This window comes from Macrotis lagotis, chromosome 4 (assembly GCF_037893015.1).
Source record: "Macrotis lagotis isolate mMagLag1 chromosome 4, bilby.v1.9.chrom.fasta, whole genome shotgun sequence".
Taxonomy (NCBI): Eukaryota; Metazoa; Chordata; class Mammalia; order Peramelemorphia; family Peramelidae; genus Macrotis; species Macrotis lagotis.
In genome coordinates this window covers 122799196-122812062 of record NC_133661.1, presented here as the reverse complement: position 1 = coordinate 122812062, position 12867 = coordinate 122799196, and the positions used below count along the sequence as shown (strand labels likewise).

The window sequence follows — 12867 nt, the reverse complement described above, 5'->3', positions numbered from 1 at the left end:
CTGGAATTCTCTATCCTATATCTTCTGAAAAACTGTCACAATATCTGAAATCTCTAATATTGAAATCATTTCACTGAATCCATGTAAAAGAAGGCTACTATTAAAGTAGATATGAAACTTGAGAGGTAGGGGAGAAATCTGTCTACTTCTAGTGATATATTGTCATCCATTAATGCACCGACGGCAAAGGCCCAGGGAGCAATAGAGATGAACATCGCCTACTTCACAATTTTGCCTGCAATGTCAGCCTTGAATTTAAATATAACATAGAGGGACTGGTTCTCTTCCTGGAATTCAAGAGGATACAAGTTAGATACTTCACAGAACCATAGAGCAACACGGTGGTACAGTGAATAGAGTGCCAGACTTGAAGTCAAGAAGGCTCATTTTTGTGAGTGAAAATCTGACTTCAAACACTTACTATTTATGTGACCCATTTGCCTCAGTTTCCTCCTCTGTAAAAAATGAATGGTAAATAACTCCAGTATCTTTCACAAGAAAATTCCAAAATGAGTCAAGAAAAGTCAAACAGTATGTGTGCCTTTAAGGGAAGAAGATACTCAAGATACTTAAAAAAGTATCCTGATCAGTCAAAGGCTTGCTCCTTCACCTTTGGCTTGGAGGTCATTGAAGTCTAATCACCTCATTATATAGGAGGAAACTGAAGTAGATTGAGATTAAATGATTAGGCCTCACATAGCTACAGTGTTTGACTTGGGAGACAAGAAGACCTGAACTCAAATTCTTTCTCACATATTTACTAGCTTTGTGATCCTTGGCCAATCCCTATCTCATCTTGAACCTCAGTTTTAACATCTATAAAATGAGAATGATAATAGTTCTTACTTCATCAAGTTGTAAGAGTCAAATGAAATGATGTATGCAAACTGCTTTGCAAATATGAAAGAGACATATAAATGTTAGCTATTATTTGTTACACAGGGTCACAAAGGTAGAAGTAGGAAAGGTGGTATTTGGACCCAGGTTTTATATCCACTAAATCATATTGTGTCTTGCACAACCTGTATGAACTTAAGAGAATCACTTCCCACTGGGGGGCTCAGTTTACTTATCTGCAAAATGAAGAGAGTTGTACATTAGATGCACATTGTATATTAGATCATCTTTAAGGTCCCTTTAAGCTTTCAAATCATTGATTTTCCCTGAGCTAGATTATCTAAGTTATTTTCACTAGCTCTTTTAACCAGCTTTGTTTTGCTCTTGGTTAGCAATTGAAACTCTGCCTTTTGTATTTGTTCTTTCTCTTCCCCTTAATGTGAAGGAAAGAAAATGAAGAAAACTATAGAGCTAATGCTATATATTTTTCAGAATAATGAAACAGTAAGCAGTTTGGCATTTGTTCTCTAAGAAATAAACTTTTCATGTTTATATATAATGAACGAGGGGCAACTAGGTGGTGTAGTAGATAGAGCATTGACCCTGGTCAGGAGGACTGAATTCAAATCTGACCTCACACATTAATAATTACATAGCTGTGTGACCTTGGGCAAGTTACTTAACCCCATTGTCTTGAAAAAACAAAATAATAATAATAATAATAATTAATGAAACTATGAAATCACTCATTCAAAAAAAAACCCAAAAAAGTCTAGATAAAAAGACTTGTTTCTCTATTTCATAAGGTTATATATACTCTATAAAAGAGTTGAAAAGATTTCTATTGAAAAGATTTTTCAGGATGACAGTAAATTTGATTTACATTATTCTAGCCATCACAGTGATTATCGTAATAGTTTAACCCTTCAAAAACCTGAAGTTTCATCAGCTTGATGAATTCCCTCCATGGGAGCAAATTGCAACCTCCTATGTCTTAGTGTATGACCTTCTTTGACACTCTAGCCTTCTAGTGCCCACTGCCACCTTTGATTACCAAGCAGTCAAACCTCTGATAATGAGCGTCTCCAAACTTAGACTGGACCCCAGACAACAGGTACTAAGGCTCTTACAAGGTTTGCAAACAAAGTCTCTCTGATTTTTTGAAAGCTGCCAGAGTTATGCACTATTAACATCTCATTCAAGAGCTCAGGGACATTTCCCCACCATGAAGTGGCATTAGGGTAGGACAATGGAGACAAAAGTCATAAAAATAATGAAAAGGGGAGGGGGATGTGGAAGAAATGAGAAACAGGAAAAACAAAGTGAAAGAAAGAAGGAAGAAGGGAAAATAACCATCATAACTGTCACGTTTATATTTTACATAGAATAAATATTCTGGAAATTATATAATGTTATAATTATTATTTACATAGTACTTAAAAGTTTGAAAATTAATTTATGTGTCATCTCACCTGGGCCTGAAAACAACCAAAATAGTATTAAAATCTCCATTTTACAGTTGAATAGACTGAGGTTTGGAGAGTTTAATGAACTTTTCCATGGACCCATAGCTAATAAATATAAGTAATAAACCTAAATCCTTCTGATTTTTGGTCCAGCACTCTAGCCACTACCATATTTCTACTTAGGAAAGAAAGACAAAAAAGTAGAAGAAATAGAGAACAACATTCACTTGTTTGGTGTTTTATATAGTCTATGAAGCACTTTATTTCCATGCCTTATTCCTTTCATACGACAGAATATGCAACAATGTTGTTCTTGGGTAGATATGTATTTTCCTTTCCAGCTTCTTTAACTATATGATTCCTTATGTATTCCTCTTATATGTTTAGCAACAATTGTTATTAATAGTTATATTTTTAGCAAACATTTTATCTACTAAACATTTAATAAGCAATTGTCACATGTAATGAATTATGTTGAAAATTAGGGATGTCAGTTTATAAATTCCATGCTCTACTTAAAGGAGGAGGAGGAGTATATATAAAGTGCTATGAAAAGTTTAAAGGGAGAGAGATCTAGTGGAGTATTGTAACCAGTTTTTAATCAACTGAAGAGAGGCAATTCTTAAATTTTCATTGTGAATATTTACTCCTCTGAAATCATCAAATGCTATAAATCAGAGCATTTTGTTGTCATGAAATAAAGTGATGAATAAAAGGTTAATATGTTCATTAGACTTAAAAGTATGGTAGATTAGGCTTAAAATTCTGAGTAGATTATAAATATATAAATTTGTGACTATATTCCAGCATACTCCTAGAATTCTTGTACCTTGAAGGTAGTGGCCCCTTAGTTGGACCTTAAAAGAAGAAAGTAACCTCAATATGCAGTTAATATAAAGGGATGATCCACTTTATTTAAAGAGCATAGCATAGAAGCTGCTGCATGTAAAAATATGGACGCACAAGAATATAAAGAAGTTTATATGTAGAAGGGAGAGGAAACTATAGTACAGAGAGGCTAATTAACTTGCCTGGGATCACCAAGTTCATGCATAAGTATCTGAGGCAGGATTTGAATCCTGTTCTTATCATTTTAGAAATTAATATGCGTGATTTTCCCATGGTAGCATAGCCACTGTGTTTTTGAATATAAATCTTTTTGCTTTTAAGGCCAGCTGTCTCTATTCATTACTTTATGCTGCCTCCCTAAAGAATTAAACTACATGCAAAGATCAAGATACAATTGCTATCAAATATGACAAAGAGAAGTCCATTTCTACCACCTCAGTTTTACATTTACACTTTGTTGTGTAATTCTTTCTAAATAGAAATATCCACCCTTAACTACTGCCTTCATCCATTAGAAATATCCAAGACTTTTCAACAACATTGATGGTAGCATTGTGATCATAAGACTGCCACAATAAATCCAGATTGGGTCAACTCCATTTCTACAGGATAAGACCATATTAAAGGTATACTTCACCCTTTTCAAATTAACGAAATCACCTGGTTCATTGCTACAAACCTTAGTTTAATTTAAGATCCGAGCTAGATAAAAAAGGTATAGCCAGAAGAGAAACTGTCCAAGGAGTCAAAATAATCAACACGAATTTTCTATCCACAAAAATACCTTTTGAAATCTGCTGTTATTCCAGAAGACAGCTGCCACTCTATCTGGGTCACACTCTTTGCAGAACATTAGGAAACTGTTTACATGAAAGCAATAGCTACAAGCCACGACTGTCGGTCTAAGCTTGATTCTGATATTGAAAATATTGGAGAATATCATATTATGTGTCAGACTACATAGCATAGTTCAACAAAAGCACTTAATTTCCCAAGGGAAGTGACCAAGTAATTTTGGTAATAATAATAATAATAATAATCTACAGTAATAATTCACATTCCCTTCTTTATTAAGAGTTATTTCAAGTGAAAAACTACTTGATTTATCACAATGTCTTTTCAAAAGTAAAGTTCAATTCATTTCCAAATCAAATCTCTACTGAATTAACCACACCTCTCTTCAAGTTCTTTGCAGCACAGAAATTGGCAAACATTTATTTCCAACAATGGTCTGCATTTGCCTCAGCTGAGTTTAACAAATTTGTGAACAAGACTCTTACCTGAGCTGTCAATATGGCACCTCATCACTTTCAAGCATATATGATCAACCTGAAAGACTGATAGACCTATGAATATTTTCAACTCGATTGCTGGAAGAGACCCATCAACAAAACCTGACAGACCTCATTTTTTGACATAATATTCTTTTCAATAAATCAATCAAACAACCAATAAGCATTTATTTAGCTCTTACTGTAGCCTAGAGTATCATCCTCATGTTACAAATACAAAAAAAATCCAACAAAAAACAAAACAAAAAACCAAAAAGTATTCTCAAAGAACCTATTTTCTAATGAGAGAGACATATATAGAGAGAATATCTTACAACTCTTAGTGCAGTTTAAAATTATTAAGGTTTAAAACTAAAAATCAAAATTAGAGTTAATGAAGCTTAAAACTCTACAGATACTTGGGGTAATCTGCATAAGTATATACAGAATAAATGAATATATAATAAATATAAATAAACACAAAGTAATTGAATACATGATAGTTTGGGAGGAAAGACACTGGTAATTAAAAAGGATCAGCAAAGTCTCAGGTAGGATGTAATGCTTGACCTGAATTTTAAAGAAAAAGAGAGATTCTGTGAGATAGATATGAAGAAGGAGTTCATTCCAGACAAGAGGGACAGCATGAAGATAAGGAGTGGGCAGATGGAGCACTGAGTGTGGGAAACAGAGACAAAGCTATATTGACTGGATCCCAAATTGCAGAAATAGATATAATATTTATTTAGCCTGAGAAGGTACATTAGGGTCAGGCTGTAAAGGACTTTAAGGATGAAACAAAGGAATATGTATTTTATCCTCAAGACAATAAAGAGCTACCAAGATTTAATAATAGGATGACAAGATCAGATCTGTGTTTAAGGAAAATCTCTGGTACTCTAAGGATATACTGAAGTGAGAAGAGACTTGAGGTAAGAAAAATAATTAGGAAACCATTGAAATAATCTCAAGGAATTTAGAAGTGATAAAAGTTTGAAGAAAGATAATGGCTGTGTGATTAGAGAGAAGGAATCTGATGTGAGAGATATTGCAGATTTAGAAATGGCAATATTGATCCACTGATTATCTATGTGAAATTAGAGAAAGTGAGAAGTTGAGGATAATACTGAGATTGCAAACCTGCAAGACTGAAAAACAAAAGTCAGTTCTTTTGAATTACCAAGAGAACAATTTCTCAAGACCTGTCTTGACCATCTCCATTTAGACTTAGCTAAAGATTTATAAGATGAAATAGCTGGTGCTCTGTCTACAATTATTCTCTTCTCGTGAGTCAGTCTTTGCTAGGGACAACCAAGTTGGATCAAGATGAATTTCTGCTTCAGTGAGTGAGATCATAGGGATTACGTAATATAAGGCCCAGCGTGTAGGGCGAAATGTTCTAGCATTGCCATCTTGACCAATTGTGATTGTGTTATTCCAGAGTGAACTGAGCACATCAGAACCATTAGAAGTACTGTACTTAATATTTTAGTGGTACCCCTCAGCAGAATCACAAAGCAAAGGAAGTAAAAATTTTTATTTAGTTTGTGTTACTGCCGAAATGAAATAGTCTTATGGGTCTATGGTTCTACCACTAACATATACACACAGACAGCACAGTCTACTCAAAGAATATCTTTTCCATTTTGGTTAAATGATCATGTTAGCTAAGGGTATTATGAGTATATACTAGGGAGTGCTGTGGGGTAGTGCTATTGTTTTTATCCCTTAATGAGTTTTTTTTTACTGTTTTGCTCCATTTGAGGCACTGCATTTATATGCTGCAGAATGGACTTCTGTCCAAAGTCATTTTGTTTGTTTTTAATATCATGTGAATGTCATGTGAAAACTTCCTCTAACCTATTTTTGATTGACATTGACAACAGCATAGCAGTTATCCCATTTGGTCCTTATTTCAATCCTGTTCTAAATATGAGTAAATTGAGGTTCAAAGAAGTTAAATAACTTTCAGTTGCTCTTTTTCAGTGATTTCCAGTAGGGTCCAGTCATATTCAACTCTTCATGACCCCTTGATAACTTACTTAAAGTCATATGGCGAGTTGTACCAAATGCATTTTTTTTTTTTGCTCACCAAAAATTGATATCTTTCCCTGACTCCAAACTCAGATCAAATTGACCCTGAGACAATTTTTCCACAAGAAAACTCACATTGAGCTTATTAGGGATTTTGTTTGTGAATGTCTATGTGTATATACATACATATATATATATATATATATATATACACGTATGTGTGTTTCACACAGATATAAGGTGGTATAAATGTAATTTCTGAAGACTTTTATAACCTTTTCTTTAATTCAAAACTACTTTTTAAAATGAATTTAAAGAAACAAGGAGGCTGATTCCCATATGATAAAGACAGGAAATAAAATACCTATTTAGGCAATTTTCTCTCTTACCACAGCCTCTGAATGGGCTAAAGTAGTAACTCAGTCAAAACTCCATTTGGGAAACATTTTAATTTTCAAACCAAAGGTCTAGAAGGAAGAAAAGTATATTGGTCCTGCTATTTAACCTTTTCAAATAGATTCCCCATACATAAAATGGGATTATGACTAAGTTGCATACTGATTTTTGAGAGGTTAATGAGAGAGTAAATAATATGCAGTCAGGAACAAAAGGTGTTAATGATCCATATCCTTTTTGGTGACTTATGGGCATGGAAAGAACAAAGAAAAAGGTGCAACCAATACTGTATCTAAGGTTTCAGATCTGGGGTAATAAAAGGTTGAAAAAGATTTTAAAAAAGGCAACAAAGAGGTAATAAAAATTATATTTATATATCAACAGAAGGGAAAAAATCCATGTCCTTTAATCAGGGGCTGTTTTACATAACAATTTATATCTATATTTATATAATTATACAATTTATATGTTATATTCATATAACAATTATATCTATATTTCTATACTCTCTTCCCTTCTAGTCCTATACCCACATGCATACATGTATGTGCCTGTGTATCTCAATCAGTGAAATGTAGTTGTGTTTTGAGCTGGAACCTTTGAATTTTAAGAAAGCACTTTTGCCCCAATACCCCCAGGTAGTAAATCTTTAACTGATGTTTTCTTAGCTTTTCCAAAAATGTCAGACTATGATATTTCTATTTTCGTAACTCGGAGAGCTTTCCCTTCTATGGGATCATCTCACTTCCAGACTTGTTCCAGCTTTTACATTGCTTTTTGTTTTCCTTGAGTCGAAAGCCGCTCCAGTTTTTGTGTGTGGGGTTTTTTTTGTTTGTTTGTTTGCTTGTTTTTTTTAGCCTATTAGGCAAAGGTCTTAAAAAGATAGTTGCTGCACCTAGGTTTCAGTTCTACTGCAATGATCGATGTGATTTGCAAAGGGTTTCCCTGGTCAGATGAATATTGTTTTACTTTTAAAACACATTCTAGCTTATGTATGTTTGGGGAGGAAGGATGTGATCACATGACCGGCCATCCTTACAACCTAGGTACCAATTAGACCAAGATAGGACCCGAGAGGGAAAATCAATAACAAAGCTGGTGACTTTGACCAGGGTTTTCCAAATGGCTGCGGAGTTCCTGACCCGGAATGTTAGCCTCTAAAGGAACACAAAACTGAGGGTGCAGCAAAAGGAACGTTGACATCTATACACATACATATATATGAAATGTGTGTATGCACGCGCGCGCGTACACACACACACACACACACACACACACACACACACAAATTTGCTGTTCAGCCAAAAGCTGCAGTCACCTTCAGAGGGGAAGTCTGGGAGGGGATAAATTACTCCTGAAAACGGGATCTTAAACATAGGGTTTCTTCTCCCGCGCTGCAGACGAAAGGACCCAAACCAACCCAGTTGGGTGCAGTTGTTGGTCCTCCCTCGCGGTCCACCACAGTTCCCTCCCTCCTTCCCTCCTGCTCCCCAACCCGTGCTGCTCCACTCAAGTGGGAGCTCGGCTGCTCCCGGCTTTGCAGATGGTTTCTGCCCCCTCCTCCCGGACCCACCCCCTCCCGCAGCTGAGCTCTGCCCCTCGCCCTGAGCCACTCGCCTGAGTGCTCGGGGAGAGCTGGCAGAGGGAGATGGAGGACCAGAGGCAGCGGCAGGTGCCGACGGGGCTGAGCCCCGATCGCCCGCCTGCTTCCCATCTCCAGGCTCCAGGCTCCCTTGCTAACCTTCCGAACCGGTCCTGAGCCGGCGGGTGACGTTGCGGCTCAGCCAGAGACACAAAGGCGACTGGTGGAGGCAGTGGCGTCGGTGGCGCCAGCGCGCCGGGCTGCAGGAGGCAGTCCCGAGCCCAGCCGCGGGAGCGGTGGCCGGCCAGGTCCTCAGCCTCGCCCGGGCTGCCCGCAGCCAGCCTAGCGAGCCTGAGCACCATGGGAGCGCTGGCACCCCGCCCGCCCCCCCGACTCCAATCCCGGCCCGCCCCCTCCCCGGGATGCCGCTCCTGCTGCAGATGAGCCTGACCTGGGCCAGCCCAGCTCCAGACAAAGCCAGGTGGGGAGCCGCGCAGGTGAGAAGGGCGAGCGCGGGTAGCCTTAGCAGCTGTGGCGGCATGGGCCACGGAGGGGGAGTGCGGGAGGGACGGGAAAGGAGCCGGGCCAGTCCCGGCTCTGAAGGAGGCAGGGGGTGAGGGAATCGGGACTATCCCGACATCCTTCCCTGGGGCCGACTTTCGGCAGAGGTTTTGTGATGCCTGGGACCCCGAGCTCTTCCACAGCTGTTAGGGTTGGGGAGAAGATACAGAATCCGGGGTGCGGTAAGTACCAAACCCTGGACAGCGCAAACCCACAGGCACTAGTGAATGGGGCGAAGCTTTCTTCTGTAACTTGAGTGGTTTGTTTCCAATTTACCGCCCCCCCCCACTTCTTTACACAAAATACAGGTGGACATAAACGTACAGGACGTATAGGACACGTGTATGTGTGTGTTAAAGTCTGCACTTAATGCTTTCCTCTATCTAAATCCACTTGATCTGGAGTAAAGCAAGGTATTTTTATTTATTTATTTTTGTTTATTATCTGTAGAATAAGGTTGGTGGAAGTGTCAGAATGGGGAGCTAAGGAGAACTGGAAAGGAAGAGCTGGTTTCCAGGCTCCGGAAATGTAAATGTCTTGACTAGAATAAAATTCACAAGAAGAAAGCTGTGTTTGGAGTGTTTTTTTGGCCAAGGTTTCGGTACTTGGGGTCTTCATTCAAAAGAGAATGATGACCTCCAGCAAATCTCTGATGGAGTACCTGTACATACATTTAAAAAAATTTAGATCTCCCGGTACATTGACATGTGAGACTTATACTTGTATCTGGCTGGTGAGATGAAGATTTTCAGCTAAATATACCGGAAGATGGCAAAGCTGTGTGTGGAATGTGCATTTCTATATGCCAAAGATGCCATAACAATGGAATAAATAGTTAAAGGCAGTCAGTGATTCATAAATCATAATGTGAAATTTCTGCAGGTCATAGATCAAACTGTAATCAACATGATTTGTACACTTCTTTGGCTCAGAGCGGGCATTCTGAACCAGTGTTTCAGTTATGTAACCGAATAATACAAGCATGTAGCTGAGCATTGTTTGGCCATGAGATAGATGCCTCACAGATTGTAGCCTGTGCTTGAGGTGTTTTACACACAATGGTAATGAACCTTTCTATTTCTTAACCCCTTTATGTTGGAGTAAATTATATTTTTTAAGAACAAGGAAAACCTCCAAAACTACTGAAGGAATCTTGTGTGATAGAATCGATGCTTTATATAGAAGATTTGGGAGGACCTGTTTGTTTTGGGTGAGGAAATGATTTAGAGTGGAAACCCACTCTAAATCCCTTGCCAAGCCAGCCTAATTTGTTTGCAATGATACGGTGCTGTGTCCCTCAATGTTTAATACAGGTTTTATTTTTATGCATTATAAGAAGAGTTGCCAAAGGCTGTTTGCCAGTCTTAATGTGTCCAATTATAAACCCCACCCAGAAGCTTACAAGCTGCTACCGCCCTCCTTGGTGAAGAGTGAATATAAATGACAGTCCCCCTAACCCCACTCTCCCCCCCCCCCCCTTCCTTTGACTGTTGGAATATTTCAGACTTCCCTGAAGATAGAAGCCAGCTGGAGCTAATTCATCCATTAGGTGCCATTCTCAACCAAGAATCTGTTGTTACCAACTCAGTGTGAGCTTGGCATCTTTGTTTGGGTTAATGTTGAAGTTGGGCAGTTTGGTATAGTATGATCTTCATAGAGCACCTCTAAAATATAAAGGGTTTCATATACACCATTAAAGAGCTGTCTAGTGATTGAAGATGGGGAGGGGGGAATAGAAGGAGATGAACATGCAGAAGTAGCAATTTTAAGGTTTGGTGGTGGTGGTGGTGGTGGTTGTTCTGATTTTGTTGCTGTTGTTATTGTAGCCTGAAGGACAGTTTAGAGTAATTGCCAGATTAACAGTCTGGCTTAATCCTTGTTTGGGATATTTATAAAGAACTGGAGGGTGAAAATTAACTTGGTACTGATAGCTTAAGGGAAAAAAATGACTGTTCAGATTTATTTAATGAGTACACTAAGACCAAGGAGACAATGTCAATGCACAACAATACTAATAAGCAGTGAATACATAAATGCTGAATATTAAGAGATTTAATTATGTTAGTAGTATATTCCTTTAGATATTTAATTTCACATTTTTATTCTCTCCAGTGATAACTGCATGGGAAAGGATTTTGTGGCCTTTCTATTTCTGAGAGCATTTGAGTAATTAGCTAACTGTGATGTCATCTTTCTCCACCTGTTGTACACTTTCTATCTGGATAAGTGAAGAGTTTGGTAGCTTCTCCTTATCAGCAAAATTTCATAATAAAGGTTAAAGGAGATTTCTTCTGGGATATGCTTTATAACTCATAAAGGACTGTGAAAATTTAAGGAATTTTTCCCCCTCATAATATTCATGATGTGGTAAAAAAGCTGATTCATTTCCAAATCTTGACAAATATGAGACAGAAATGAATCTTGGAACAATGACTTCATTTCATGATTAAAATGAGGGAAAAGTCACAGGACTACCCATTACCCAGTTTAATACACACTAGGAAGAGATCCTAGATTTCAAATTCTGTATAAACTGCCTCCCTAATCTTCAGGACAATTTAAAACCTGAGAGTGAATCAATATGGGAAGAAGAAAGTAAAGAAGTGATTGAAGAAATAAAAGGAATCTAGCTGCCCTTCCTGGTCAGGGACTGAAATGTTTGGTTAATCAATCATGCATCTTTAGTATATTGTACTTCTTCCCCTTCTCCAGCTTAAAGTTAAATAGTAATCAAAATGAAGCCACTAGTGTAATTGAACTACTAAGAAAGTTAAATCAGTCTTCAACCATGTTACTACAATTCTAGAGTCCAGTTGGAGGGATATAGGATTCTCACTAGAATCCTTATTTTTATTTTGATATTTTATTCATGATACTGTTTTTTTTTTTTGTTAACATCATGGTCATTTTTCTAATGCTATTCCCTACACACACATCCACACCCACACCCACACCCCTCCCCCTCCCACACACACACTGCACCAATTGAACCAATTAAGTGAAAACTGAGAACAAATGCACCATTATAGTCCTAGAATTAGAATAAGGAAGTCCTGAGTTTGAATGCCACCTGAGACCCTTCTCACTAAGTTTCTTAAACAAGTAACTTCCTCTCTGACCTTCAGACTCTTCCTCTACAAAATATGGATGATAAAAATATCTAGCTCATAGGATTTTTGTGAATATCAAATGAGATAAATCATATAAAGTGTTTTGTAAGTACCAAAGTGTTACATGATATGAAAATAGTATTATTTATTAACATTCATATTATCCCTTATCATATTCAATTTTCTGAAGAGTGAAAAAAATGTTTCATTCTTTGTTTTCCAGGTCCAAGGTCTGTCATTGCAATTAATCTAAGAACATTTGCCTTTTCATATTGTTTTTAGAATCAGGGACTCTTAACCTGGAAACCACCGGATGAATTTCAGAGTGTCCATGAATATAAATGGGGAAACTTGCATCTTTATTTTCATTTCATTTATGAATGAAGGCAATAGTACATAGAGATGTATAGGTTTTAACAGACTGCAAGGAATTCTTGATACAAAAACAAATTAATAACTCCTGCACTACATCATTGTTTTTGTGTATGTGTGTGTGCATGTATAGTTCTCTCTGCTTATTCATTCTGTATCACGTTCAGATTTTCCCATGTATCTGTCAATTTTTCATTTATCAATTCTTATAGCATCAAAACATTGTATATTTATATATAGTATATACACTAATATATCAAAATTTATTATAATTTCTCAAGTAATGACAGCACAAATTTTTCAATTTTGTTGCTATCACAAAGAATGCTACTATGTGTACTTTAAGGATACATGATGGCTTTCTATTTTTGACTTCTTTTAGATATAAA

At 37.3% G+C, this 12867-nt stretch overlaps 1 protein-coding gene across 9 annotated transcripts in view; it reads left to right on the top strand.

The window, feature by feature from the left end:
* MINAR1 (membrane integral NOTCH2 associated receptor 1) overlaps positions 1 to 12867 on the top strand; it is a 78128-nt gene that overhangs the window by 30485 nt on the left and 34776 nt on the right. For 5 of the 9 annotated variants that reach the window (XM_074234032.1, XM_074234026.1, XM_074234030.1 and 2 more), the window contains exon 1: positions 8833 to 8932. The exons of 2 other annotated variants lie outside the window; for them this stretch is intronic. The gene's annotated coding sequence lies outside the window, so the exon portion shown is untranslated. Of the gene's footprint in view, positions 1 to 8828; positions 8933 to 12867 lie in introns of those variants that run through there. 2 more of the 9 variants (XM_074234033.1, XM_074234028.1) reach the window with 1 other exon arrangement.